Genomic DNA, 14,819 nt, shown 5'->3' with positions numbered 1-14,819 from the left:
TAACGTAATACTTTTTTTAAAAGGTCGCCCCTTCCCTGATTGTTTCTGGGAAGACCTGGAGTAGATAACAGCTTCGTATATCCTGGGAACTTCTTGGAGCATCAGAGAGAGAAAATGACTCTCCTATGATGTCTACCTACCTTACCTTACAGACATGTTCATAATTAGGGTACTTTTCTGCTTAAAGTTGTTTTTAGAGAGTAGTCAGAAAACTCCTGCTTAACGTGTTTGGTAAAAATTACAGTCTTTGATATCCTGGCCTGAGCATTAGGAGGTGGGGGGAAGCCCTGGATGAATGTTATACTCCTGTGAGCTTGAGACTCTTCTAGATTTTAAAATATATAGGCTAAACTTCACCAGTTTTTGTCTTAGTAACATTTTTCCTCTGCTCCAATCTCTTACATGTAATATGTACCTTGAAAAAAAATTTAATCAAAACCAGAATATTAAGTATATACTACAAAACATACAATACATTCACCTGGATCATAAGAAATCACCATTTTTGCAGGTCAAAAGAGTTGAAGTTCAGCAATTTCCTTTGGTTTTTTAAAAAATTATGATAAATTTAAAGATATTTTTGTTTTTTATTTGTGATTCTCAATACCTCATTCTATAAAATAGAAAGAGTGTTCCAATGAATTAAGCAGAGAAGTTTGACTTTTTAGGCAGAAAAAGGCTGAAGAAAGCAAAAATGAGTAACAAAAATTAGATTTTTTTAATTTTAGTTATTTTTCTTATTTATTTATTTAGGTGGACACAATCTCTTTATTTTATTTTTATGTGGTTCTGAGGATTGAACCCAGTGCCCCGCACATGCCAGGCAAGCACGCTACCACTTGAGCCACATCTCCAGGCCCTAATTATTTTTCTTGTAAAGGTTAAAGTAGAGGAGACTTCCTTACCTTGCCAGATAACCCTAGCCTGTTTTGGGAAGTCACAGACACAATTTTGTTTTGCTGTGGTTGCATGGAAATTAAGCACAAACCACTCCATTTTGGTTTGATGCCCTTGAAGGAATGTGGGAATCCAGACCCCTCGTCTCTCCCTTTTTTACTTCCCAACCTTAAAACAAGTGGTTTTGCTCCATCATATGTGATGAATTACATTTATTGATTTCTGTGTGGTGAACCAACCTATCATCCCTAGGATGAATCCCACTAGATTATGGTGCATGATTTTTTTGGATATGTTTTTGTAATTGATTTGCCAGAATTTTATTTGAGAATTTTTGCATCTATGTTCATTAGAGATATTGGTCTGAAGTTTTCTATTTTTTTGATGTGTCTTTGCCTGGTATTGGAATCAGGGTAATATTGGCCTCATAGAATGAGTTTGGAAGTACTGCCTTGTCTTCTATTTTCTGAAATAAATTGGAGAGTATTGGTGCTAGTTCTTCTTAAAGGTCTTGTAGAACTCGGCTGTGTATCCATCCAGTCCAAGGTTTTTCTTGGATGGTAGACTTCTGATGTTCTCTACTATCTCGTCACTTGAAATTGATCTGTTTAAATTGTGTATATCATCGTGATTCAATTTGGGCAAATCATACGACTCTAGAAATTTTCAATGCGTTTGATATTTTCTATTTTATTGGATTACAAGTTTTCAAAATAATTTGTAAGTATCTTCTGTATTTCTGTGGTGTCTGTTGTGATATCTGCTTTTTTATCCTGTATGTTAGTAATTTAAGTTTATTCTCTCCTTCTCTTTGTTAGCATGGCTAAGGGTCTGTCAATTTTATTCATTTTTTTCAAAGAATCAATTTTGTTTTGTCAATTTTTCAATTGTTTCTTTTGTTTCAATTTCATTGATTTCAGCTCTAATTTCAATTATTTTTTATCTTCTACTGCTTTGGTGTAGATTTGTTCTTCTTTTTCTAGGGCTTTGAGATGTAATGTTAAGTCATTTATATGTTGACTTTTTCTTCTTTTTTAAATATTTACTTTTTATTTGGATATGATATTTTTATTTTTATTTATTTTTGTGTGCTGAGGATAGAAGCCAGGGCCTCATACTGCTAGGCAAGTGCTCTACTTCTGAGCCAAAACCTCACCCCCGCAGGAGGAGTGGTAAGATGCTGCCATCAAATTGTACAGTGCATTTATTATGTTTTAACCCATTGGTAAATTCACCATCCCACGTTGCAGGGCTTTAGCTGGAGAAGCCAAGGCTCTGCTTCTCATGCACTACTGATCCATGCCTTTACCTTTCTTTGTCCACCATAGATCATGTCCCAGCAGCACCTCTATCTCTGGCTATTTTTCAACCACCTCCAACCACTCCAGCCCTGTGTCCATACACTGCTGCCTGAGAAAATCTTCAGCCAGACCCATGTACTGACACTTACTCTGTGTTCTTTTAGAACATCCTGTGGATCTCGCTGAAGAGCTTCCAAATTAGAGGCATACATTCCTGAAACTCCAAGTGGAAGAGGCTTTGTTCTGATTGCACTGTCTTGTTGGAAGGCCTCCGATTGCCCAGAACCCAGTCAGGGCCTGGCAACAGGAAGTCAGAACAAGAAGATGCTGTCCACACAGCATGGACTCAGAGGTAGGAGCAATGTCAGAGCCACTCTGTAGCCACCCTGTGTTTATGTCTCTGTTTTGTATGGTTGGATCCCGAAGAGCATCTTTGTTTTCAGCAGTGAATTGGATGACCCACTAGACAGTCACACTGAAGGTAGGACACTATAGAAGCAGGTCTGTATAACAGCTGGAGGACACTGCTGCTTTTGAACCTGGGGATGGAGTCTGAGTGGAAGGATCTTTATATTTTTCATATCTTAATGACCTTGTGTCAAGAGATCTGATGCCATGACTTGGGGTGTGCTGTGTTTGTAACCACGTTTTCTAGCCTTACATGGAAAGTTGACCTTTGCCAGGAGATGAGCTCATTCTCCCATTGTCACCTAAACATCTAGACTTGGGCTATGATTGGTGATGTCCTCTTGGGCAACAAGCCCAGGAGATCTTATTTGGAATTAGTGTTTATTTCTGCCTAGACTTTTTCTCCTCTGCAACAAATTACCTGGGGATGGTCATCTAAGAGAAAGAGAAATTCTTTTCTCAGAGCCCTGGATACCATAGAGTCCCAGATCCAGGTGCTGAGCTTTGGACTGCTGAGGGCATTCTTGCTGTGTCTGCACATGGCAGAAGGCAGGAGGACAGGGCATGGACTTCAGGGGTGGAACTCTCACAGGCACAACCTGGAGGCAGGAGACAAAGTTCTTCTGTCATCTACCAGGTGGAGGGAGGGCAGTGCACCCACTCTCTGCAGGTTCAGGATGTGCAGCAGCATCACCTTTTCTTCCTCACTGTCAACATCTGGATAACAGGGCACAGCGAGGACTGATAGTTCAGGAGTGTTTTGTCTGGGATGAGTATGTGCCCCACCATTGTGGGGAGATGACGGGGGAATGAGAACCTCCTTCACCAGAATCCAGTTTATAGGAAGAAGGAGAATAGAGGAAACTTAGAGGAAGAGGGGAAGTGTGAGATTTGGGTGGTGGATGCAGAGTAAGACAAACAGGTGACAATGTTCTAAAGTGCTGGGTTTCTGTTCTCACAACTAAAAGGCTCAGGGGTCACTCTAATTAAACTGGGCTAACTGGGCTGCACGAAATAACCACACAAGAGACACAAATACCTTTTTCTTTGGGGTTGCTGTGATGGCTCCTCTGACCTTAAGGGTCCGCATAAAGAGAGAGAGCGAGAGCACGTGATGACCCCTTTTATTGAGGAGAAGCTATTCAAATGAGGCAAGGGGTCAGGTTTCAGGGGCTGAGTCTATCTTCATGATGTCCACTGTCAGCAGGTTGACTGACACCTGGGTAGGCCACACCCAAGGGCACAGTAAGAGGAGGGGACACACACAAGGCACTTCCATGGAAGAGTCTATCCTAAACAGGGCAAGGGGTTATATTACAAAGGAACAGGTGAGCATAGCTTCACCCATGGGGCTGTAGCAAGACACACCCATTTCTGTGACTGAGCACCTCAGCACCCAGCTGGGGAGTGTAACTCAGTCACCCATAAGGTTGGCCTCCCACATATTCCCCCTTTCTTAATATAAAAAAAGAATGTAACTGGGAAATTTTCTTTCAGTCACTTGGCTCTTGGTCCAAGGTCATCACAATCTGCTATTGAAACACAAAAAGAATTAGTAGAAAACATATTATCTTCATAACAGTCAACACAATAATCTGGATTATTATTACCTTGCCAAACACTCATCAGAAGATTTTTAATCTTTTCCCAATTTTATTGGGACGCATTGTTTTTGGCCATAGTAACAGACATTTTCATTGCCATAGCATTTAGGCCTCTCCATAAACCATAGAGCAAAGGGCTCACTCACATTATTCATTACATTGTCTTCTAGAACATCATTACTTAGTTCTCATCCTTCCATCAGCACTTATCTGACCATGAAGGAAGTTGAATGTAATTTAAGTCAAACATTAAGAAAATCCATACAATGTAAGTTTTAAGACATAGCCACAAAGGCCAAAATTGAATAAGCAAGGAATAATATTTAAAGTAGTCACTTTAGGGATTATGAGACCAGCAGTTTGTCTAGGTCTGGTTAATAGACATACACCTGTTTTAAAGCCTGAATATTAACTTCAGCATATTATAGTTCTGAAATATTAGCTGGCAAGAATTAATGAGGCAATAAGTTGTATTCTTATAGGCTACAGGATATTTATAATTTTTTCTTCACTCTCATATTTAAGGAGTTAATTAGGTCTGTCAGTAATACAAATACCCTTGGAAAATTTATTTTAATAATCTTTCCAACAATTGTCCATAAAGGTAAATGTAGTCTTAGTCACTAAAGTCCAGCAAAATTGGCTGGCTTGAGTTTTTATCTGCTGTCTAAGTTTCTGTCACTGGTGTGGTCAATTTGTTGCTTCACTATTTGGCTACCTCAGTCCCGGGAGCTTGTGATAACTGGCTGGTGACAAACCTCAAGTCAATGTCCAGTAGCTCAGTTTCTTTTTGGAATGTACACAACTATTATAGGGTTTGAGTGGGGCATGCCTGTCAATCTACATAAGCAAGATAATATCCATAAGCCAATCATCTTCTGCCTAGTGTAACCATACTGTGAGAAAACTCTATATGCCTGTAGCTGTTAGTTGCAACTGAAGGCTATTCTAACATTTTCTCCTCTTCTATTAAATTTATTGTCAAAGGAGAACCCTGATGAGAAAAGAAAGGAAAAGGAAAGGCATAGAAAAAAAATGAGAACCAAGAAAGAGAAAAGCATCCAGACATGGCCCATTCCTGTAGCTGCATTTGTCTCCTGCTGTAGTGAGCAGGCAATCACTGTTGACTAGGTCTCTGTCACTAGGGTTCTGATCTGAGCTGGATGTGGGGAGCAAAGCAGCCATGGGGCAGGAGACCTCTCAGAAGGGGAGAAGAATTAGGCCTTTGTACCAGTATGTGGGGGGGGGTGAGGTTCTTTGCCTTACCTCTGTTGGCCCCCAAATTTTCTCCTGATGGCCCCTCTGCGACTGTGCCTGTCTTAGGTTGTCCCTCCCTTGAGGAATCTTACCCGTCATTGGCTAACCAGCCATTCTCCGGGGCCAAACAGGGTGATGTGGAGTGTGCATGGCATCGTCCCCAAGAGGGCTCTCTGTCTCCTTGATAGATAATGCCCCTGTGGCCTCCATGCCAGCATTTACCCTAGGATCAGCAAACTCAGGTTTCTTCTCCAAGCTCACAGCACTGGGCTGGTGGGGATGCGTTTTGGAAGGAAGGAGAAAGGCCATAGACAAACAGTAATATAGTGACAAAGCTGAGAGAGACAGATAAAGAGGAGATCCCTCATACAGAACTGGCCCTTAATTGGTGTTACTCACATCTGGTCCATAGCCTCCATCCATAGGGATGCGGAACAATCCGTTATTTCAACACTGTCTTTTTCTGAAAAGATACTTCCAGACAGTCTGCTTACTATAGAATCAATATATAGGTATAACTGACCATTACAGTCAGGACAATTAATCTTTCATGGGTGGACTTCCCAGTCCACACTGCAAGACACATTAAAGGTGGACCTGGGAAATGGGTCCATACAAGTCTTTTTATAATTTTTATTTACCTGACAAGCTCATGAAGCTGCATGGCTATAAATTCTGTAGCTGGAAATTTACTTTCCTGTGCCAGATTTCTCAGTCATTATAATGATGACTGGTTTAAACTCTCCTTTGATATCAGATTTAATTTACTGAATCATGTTCAGTAACATTAAGACTCTCAATATTACAATTTAAGAAAAAACTTTTAAAGTATTTTGTAAAATCTAGTGTCTCTCTGGGATCCTGTATTCCCCTTTTTCTTTATTTAATAAAATTGAGTAAAGGCTTGGCATAAGTCATAGTATTATTAGTTTAAGTTATGGATAATAGTACAAGTATTTAAATGACTAAGAATAGATTTACCTTTTATTGATTATTAAAATTTTTAATATAGACTAGTCGATCCATCCTAACAATTTAGAAAAAATCCTCAATCTTTTTGAAAGAAGGTCTCAAAATCTCTATATTTTAGAATATTATCCTTTAAATAGGTATCTCTTAATTGCCTTTAAAAAATATGATGAAGGTTATTTTCTGTGTAGGGAGCTATGTATAAAACTTACTGTATTTTTATGGACAATAGATCTAGTTAGAGAACTTATATAATATCAATGAATTTTTTTAAGTTTGTAACCTTTATTGTTTAAAATTAATATATAACTTTAATTTGGAGAACATCAGTCTTAATAAAATGTTTTTTAAAAAACTCTATAATTATCTAACAAACAAAATATGTAAAAATTAGTATCTCAGTGTCTTAGAATCAATCAATTTTAGTCTCTAAGGACAATTGTTAAAATCGGGATTTAAGTTAGTAGTTCAATATACTTAATGTTTAATCAACAATGTAAATTTATTTACCAAAACTAATATTTGTCTTAAACAGTAAGAATTATTAGGCAATAAGGATCTTACTTTAAAGAAATAAACTTACATTTTAATAGGTGGTTATCATGTCAAAATATGGACAAAATCTTTAGCTCACATTAGTATAGTTAAATTAGGAAAATAGCCTGAAATACCCTTAAATTAAGTATAGTCAATTTAGAATATATAAATCTCTTTTTTAATCATTCTAACTTTTTACATCATTTGTTTAGATAATAATATAAAAATCTTTTTTTACTTAGGAAAAATACTTTTATCATTGAAATATGAATATAAAGACCTTGTTTTACCCAAAGATGATTTCTTTCTTCTTTTTAGGATCCATGTGTGCTTTTCTTTGTTGAAGAATTTTTTTCTTTTACAAAAAATTTTTTTGGTTGTACTTTGGAACAATTTCTGAAAACCTTAGAATCTATAAAAAATTATTGTACTTTGATAAGATATATCAATGAAAATATAGTTAAAATCCTTAGATATTTTGTAGACATAATTAAAATTATTTATCATCTTATGAGTTTGAACAGTAACTTTGAGAATTAGAAACTACTTGAAGATTGTATTTTCACTCAAAAGCAAATTTATAGTAAACACATTTATCTCAAATATCTGTAACTGAAAAGGCAGAGTATCTGATAAATGTAAATATAAAACATAAATTATGGGTTTTCTGTTGAAGAAAAACAATTAGGCAAATATATATTAACTAATCAATTAGGCATGTGCTAATTATTTTATAGATTAACAAATATAGGTTATCTAAATATCTAAAAATATATATATTAAGAATAAGAACATAACTTATAATTGTATGAACTTTATGTAACCACGTGGTCTTAAAATATTTGGATCCATTTTAATTTATTTTTAACTAGGAGTGCACTCTTCTATGTGATGTCACTTGATGTAACTGAAATCAAATCCTTGAGTATACATATTTATTTTTTATAGTTAGGAATGAGAATAAGGATTTTTTGGTCATCACAGGAACATTGCCGGCTTTGTTCCTGTATCGAGCAATTGCATCCTCATAACCTCCAAAATTAAAAGTAAAATATAAAGAAGCATGTTTGATATCTGTCATCAATAGAACATTATTTAGTAACACAACTATAGAGAAAAGTCAGGTTATTTAACTCAGAACTAACTTAAATTTAGGACTGCAACATAGAAACCTGTGGAATTAAATTTTGTGTGAAAAAGATATCTTTCATTAGCATTTACAGGTAGGCAATCTTAAAAATGCAGGCTCTGAATAGCTCTGGTAGAAATCTGAAACACAGTAGCACAAGTTAGTGGCTGGAAGCCAGGACTAAAAGTCCTGTCTGAGTGACTGTGGAAGAACCAATCAGAAGCCTGTGAAAGTGTGGGAGGTGGGACCAGGAAGCCTGCTCTTCTGGCCAGGCACCCAGTTGTTACCATGGTGATGCAAACAACATGGAGTCCGCTGCCCATTGTGGGGGCAAAAGTTCCCCAAGTTTTCCTAGCTGATTGCATTTTGTTTGATTTTGTCTGCATTTTCCCCCACCTGGCCAAGATCTTACTGCAGTAGCAGCTTGTTCTGTCTCTGTGACCTGCTATTGCAGCTCATGTATATCTTGCACCTTTTTCTGTGGCACGTGGGTGCTCCAAAGGTTTTTTTTTTTTTTAGCAGCAAACGCTATCATTACCATCAAATCTTAAGTTAGTCTGTGTTTGGCATTTAGGTCAAGTAATTAAATGGTTAAAAGCACTGTTGGCCGCAGGGGCTAGGACCCCATAGCGAGCAGCAAGCAGCAGCAGCTAAAGTCTCTTGTCCCCAGTGGCTGAGTTACAGCCATTTTGATTCATAGGACAATCATGTAGTAAAAAGGTCCATACATACTTTCTGAGTATTGACAAAAACAATAAAAAATTGCAATTTATTTCTCTCCAGGTAAACATCACATTTTCTCTCCCTTTTTCTCACACTCCTAGCGCAAACTTCTAGAACATAAAGGCCAAAAAATCTTTTTTTTAAGCTTTTTTTTATGTAATGCTGAGGATCGAACTCAGGTTCCGCCCATGCTAGGCAAGCATTTTACCGCTGAGCAACAATCTTAGCCCTCAAAAAATCTTTTATAAAGATTTATAAAAACAATTTTTAAAAAAATCCACAAAAGCACGCTTTCCATGGAGAGGACTCAACTTAACAACATACCCCATCAATCATCTTAATAACTATATTTATTTAGAGTCTCTACAATTATACCCCAATATTAAAAATTTTAATGTCACAGATTTTCCTTTTGTTTAATTAACTTACTTTCTACAATTTTACCCACAATACTCTGCAATCCTAAGCTTCTTAACTTCTGGAGAAAACTTCAACTTTACTAACTTTCCTTAATATTTAAATTGGAGTCCTCTTAGGAGCCAGCATTTGTCGCTTTTGTCCCAGCAGCTTAAAGACCTTTCGCCCCACGTTGGGCGCCAATTGCCAGGTTTCTGTTCTGGAGACTAAAAGGCTCAGGGGTCACTCTAATTAAACTGGGCTAACTGGGCTGTACAAAATAACCACACAAGAGACACAAATACCTTTTTCTTTGGGTTGCTGTGATGGCTCCTTTGACCTTAAGGGTCCGCATAAAGAGAGAGAGCGAGAGCACGCGATGACCCCTTTTATTGAGGAGAAGCTATTCAAATGAGGCAAGGGGTCAGGTTTCAGGGGCTGAGTCTATCTTCATGATGTCCACTGTCAGCAGGTTGACTGACACCTGAGTAGGCTACACCCAAGGCACAGTAAGAGGAGGGGACACACACAAGGCACTTCCATGGAAGAATCTATCCTAAACAGGGCAAGGGGTTATATTACAAAGGAACAGGTGAGCATAGCTTCACCCATAGGGCTGTAGCAAGACACACCCATTTCTGTGACTGAGCGCCTCAGCACCCAGCTGGGGAGTGTAACTCAGTCACCCATAAGGTTGGCCTCCCACACTAAAGTGCGCAGCTCACTTTTTTGGCAGATGACATAGGAAGAAACCAGACAGAGGGTAGCTCTGCAGAGGCTGCTACTGTGTGAGCTCACAAGTGGAGACAAGAGGATGGGACAATTTACATAATTCATTTAAGCAGCCCCAGAACACTCTCCCAGGGAATCCATCACCACTCCATAGCTGCTCCTCCTGCTGCCAGGCTGAGGCTCCATATCTCCTTTACCCAGATGCAGAGGCTGCAGGTGCTACTGGCACCAGGGTGTGTGACTAAGTGGGGGATGCCCACTGTGTCCCTGATGGAGATGCCACTGGAGAGGTTTAATCTCTTACTCTGCAGGGACTGACAACCACTCCACCTGTCCAATCCCTAACTCATCAGGGCCATGGTCAGTGAATCACTAGGTGTGGAAAGACTGAGGAAACATGGCCTTTAGAGTCACCCAACCTCCTCATGCAGGCAGGACCACCCACTGCACCCAGATTTGCAGCCCTCTGGGCAAGCAGGCCTGGCCTCAAGCAAGGATACTGTGGCTTCAGGGATAAGCTGGGACACATCCAAGTCCTGGAACCCCTCAGCTGCTGTGAAGCCTCCTAGGGTCACATTTCTCAATCTGAGGATTGAAGGACATGGTGTGTCAAGATATATAATATATCACTTTTTGCACATATGCCACATTCAACCAAGTCCGATACCTATTCTGTTTAATGCAGTGCTCATGTGGAAGAGTTAAAAGATTAGGATTGTATGCTACTTATCTTCCTTTTTTTCCCCTTTGTGACTGAGAATCAAATAATATAGTCAGTTTTTCTTTTTCTGATTTGTTACAATGAGTTATATGTGAGACTAGAATGCATTTTGACACATGATACATAAATGGAATATAACTTCTCATTCCTCAGGTTGAACATGATGTAGAATCACACTGCTCTTATAATCATATATGCACATAGGGTAATAATGTTTGATTCATTCTATTATCTTTCCTATACTCATAACCTCTCCTCTCCCTTCACTTCCCTCTGTCTAATCCAAGGTACCCCCCAATATGGATTATCATCTGCATATCAGAGAAACCTTTGGCCTTTGATTCTTTGGGATTGGCTTATTTTGCTTAGTGTGATGTTCTCCAGCTCCATCCATTTATCAGCGTAAGCCATAATTTCATTCTTTTTTATGGCTGAGTTATATGCCTTTTTAAAAATATATCACATTTTCTTTATCCATTAATCTATTGAAGGGCACTTCAATAGATTAATGATAAAGAATGTTGGTTCCATAGTTTAGCTATGTGAATTGAGCTGCTATAAACATTGATATAGCTGCATCACTGTAGTATGCTGATTTTAAGTCCTTTGGGTGTATATTAAGGAGTGGGATAGCTGGGTCAAATGTTGGTTCCATTCCAAGTTTTCTGAGGAATCTCCATACTGCTTTCCATAATGGTTGCACCAATCTGCAGTGTCACCAGGAATGTTTGAGTGTACCTTGTTCCCACATCATCACAAACATTTACAGTTGCTTATGTTCTTGATAATTGCCATTCTGACTGGAGGAAGATGAAATTTTAATTTTGGTATACATTTTTCTAATTGCTAGAGATGTTAAACATTTTTCATATAGTTGTTGATTGATTCTATTCTTCTTCCATGAAGTGTTGTTGTACATGATGTAGAATCATGCTGGTCATGTAATTATATAAGCACATAGGGTAAAAATATCTGACTCATTCTATTATCCTTATTCCAACCATACCCCCTTCCTTCCCTTTACTCTCCTCTTTCTAATAAAAACAGAACAGGGCAGCTGCGTTCTGTTCCTTAGCCATTTATTGATTGTGCCATTGGGTGTTTTTTGTTTTTGTTTTTGTTTTTGTTTTTTTGGTGTTGAGTTTTTTATATATTCTGGAGATTAATGCTCTATCTGAGGTGCATGTGGTAAAGATTTTCTCCCATTATGTAGGCTCTATCTTCATGTTACTGATTGTTTCCTTTACTGAGGAAAAGTTTCAGTTTGAATCCATCCCATTTATTGATTCTTGATTTTACTTCTTGTGCATCAGGTGTCTTCTTAATGGAGTCAGTTCCTCAGCCAACATGGGACTACTTTTTCTTCTGTTAGATCCAGGCTCTGTGTTCCATTGCCTCAGTCTTTGGTGCACTTGAGTTGAGTTTTGATCAGGGTAAGAGATAAAGGTTTAATTACATTTTTTTACATATGGATTTCCAGTTTTCCCAGGCCCATTTTTTGAAGGGGCTATCTTTTCAAAAAATATTTTTTTTAGTTGTAATTGGACACAATGTCTTTATTTAATTTATTTTTATGTGATGCTAAGGATCGAACCCAGGCCCTCGCATGTACTAGGGGAGTGCTCTACTGCTGAGGCACAACCCCAGCCCCTGAAGAGGCTATCTTTTCTCCAATTAATGTCATGTGTATGAAGTAAGATTCCTTCCTACACAGGATCTATTCAATGAAAATGTAGGTCAATTGGAAGAAGAATTTAAGAGATTTGAAGTTACACCAAGAGTAAGAGTATGTGAAGCCACTCTAGACACTCTTCTTGTGGAGAAAGAAGGCATGCATGTGCTTGATTGGCTTTGACTGATGTTGTATCACCCTCAAATCAGATCTGGCTGTTTCATTGCTGTCTGTGGCATTGTGCGCCTTGGGAGGGCTCCAGTGCTGGTAGCTTTAGCATTAATTGAAGGTGGAGGGAAGTATGAAGATGTAGCACCATCTCTAAGACAAAAGCAGTGTGGGGCTTTGAACAAAGCATCATCTAAAATGCAGCTGTGCTTCAAAGACTCCAGTAGGTATAGAAAAAACTGCTGCATTGTAAGTAGTAGTGCCTGATGCTACTGCCTTGGAAGTGGAACTTGAGATGGGACATAATTGGGTGTAGATATTAGCCAACGTGTTGGTGTGCTGCATGGATCTGATGGAACTCCCATAGAAGTCCTGGAAAGTGGTTTCACCAGGCCACAGAATGGACAGAATTACAGCATCTATGTTTTGGTGATGATCAACCTACTTGTATACTAAGCAAAAACTATTTCCTGTTTGGCAATTAATATGTTATGCTTTGGGTATGAGTTGTCCCCCAAGGCTCATGGGAGACAATGCAGGAATGCTCACAGTGAAGTGATTAGATTACAAGTGCTGTGACCTCACAGTTGACCTAAAAGACCCTGATGGCTTTGAGAGGGTTATTTGAGAGGACTAGGTACTGGGTGGTAACTGCCAGCAGGTGATGTGAGTCAACAGGAAGGAGGTCATGGGAGCCCGCTCGTATAGGTTATAATTTGTCCCCAGGAGCTTTCTCTGTCCCTCTGTATTCCTGCTGCCATGGGACAGAATAGCTTTCCTCCTTCATGGGCTTTGGCCATGAAATTCTGCCTTTGCTCAGCCCCAGAACAATGGTGCCAGCTGATCATGGACAGAAACCTCTGATATTGTGAAAATATCTTTTCCTCCTCTAAGATGTTCTTGTTAGGTATTTTGGTCACAGTGACAAAAAAGTGACCACCACAGAAAAATTTCATATCATTTTTACAGAAGACAAAACTATATCCTTTAAGTTTTAAAATTCTATCAAAATAGTTTTCCATATGACATCACATTTTAAAACAAATTAATGTTAACCAGCCCGTGGGGGTAATCACACTTTCCTAGAGGAGCGTCATCTTCTTTTTCTCTTAGCAAGCCTCCTGGGGAAATCACACATAGGCGGGAAGTTCTGTCTGCATCATCTCCAGGCTTTATCAGAGTGTTTACAGATGTTTAGAATATTTACAAATACCCTTCATTAGGTAGTAAAGTTTTGTTGCTATTTTTCCAGCACATATTCCACAGTACAAGAAAGGGCATATATTGTTGTTCTTATATAAATATTCTTATTTTATTTTTTTATTTTTTATTTTTTTTATTGGTTGTTCACAACATTACAAAGCTCTTGACATATCATACTTCGAACAATAGTTTCAAGTGAGTTATGAACTCCCATTTTTACCCTAAATACAGATTGCAGAATCACATAGGTTACACATTCACATTTTTACATAATGCCATACTAGTGACTGATGTATTCTGCTACCTTTCCTATCCTCTACTATCCCCCTCCCCCCATCTTCTCTTTCTATCCCATCTACTGTAATTCATTTCTCTCCTTATTTTTCTTCCAATTCCCCTCACAACCTCTTTTATGTAGTTTTTTATAACAATGAGGGTCTCTTTCCATTTCCATGCAATTCCACTTTTCTCTCTCTTTCCCTCCCATCTCGTGCCTCTGTTTAATGTCAATCTTTTCTTCCTGCTCTTCCTCCCTACTCTATTCTTAGTTGCTCTCATTATATCAAAGAAGACATTTGGTATTTGTTTTTTAGGGATTGGCTAGCTTCACTGAGCATAATCTGCTCTAATGCCATCCATTTCCCTGCAAATTCCATGATTTTGTCATTTTTTAGTGCTGTGTAATACTCCATAGTGTATAAATGCCACATTTTTTAAAAATCCATTCATCCATTGAAGGGCATCTGGGTTGGTTCCACAGTCTAGCTATTGTGAATTGTGCTGCTGTGAACATCGATGTGGCAGTATCCCTGTAGTACGCTCTTTTAAGGTCTTCAGGGAATAGACCAAGAAGGGCAATAACTGGGTCAAATGGTGGTTCCATTCCTAGCTTTCCCAGGAATCTCCATACTGCTTTCCAAATTGGCCGAACCAATTTGCAGTCCCACCAGCAATGTATAAGAGTACCCTTTTCCCCACATCCTCGCCAGCACTTGTTATTATTTGACTTCATAATGGCTGCCAATCTTACTGGAGTGAGATGGTATCTTAGGGTAGTTTTGATTTGCATTTCTCTGACTGCTAGAGATGGTGAGCATTTTTT

The 14,819-nt window shown here is 38.6% G+C and overlaps 1 long non-coding RNA gene across 1 annotated transcript in view; it reads left to right on the top strand.

Moving 5' to 3' along the window:
• Positions 1-2,545, top strand: part of LOC144370482 (uncharacterized) — a 63,782-nt gene extending 61,237 nt beyond the window's left edge. The window contains exon 6 of the long non-coding RNA XR_013430461.1: positions 2,363-2,545. This is a non-coding gene — a long non-coding RNA (uncharacterized LOC144370482). The remainder of the gene's footprint in view (positions 1-2,362) is intronic.
• Positions 2,546-14,819: the final 12,274 nt, after the last annotated feature.

The sequence above is a fragment of the Ictidomys tridecemlineatus genome, chromosome 14, assembly GCF_052094955.1.
Source record: "Ictidomys tridecemlineatus isolate mIctTri1 chromosome 14, mIctTri1.hap1, whole genome shotgun sequence".
NCBI lineage: Eukaryota > Metazoa > Chordata > Mammalia > Rodentia > Sciuridae > Ictidomys > Ictidomys tridecemlineatus.
Note: the sequence above shows the minus strand (reverse complement) of the source record. Positions and strands in the feature narration are given on the sequence as shown.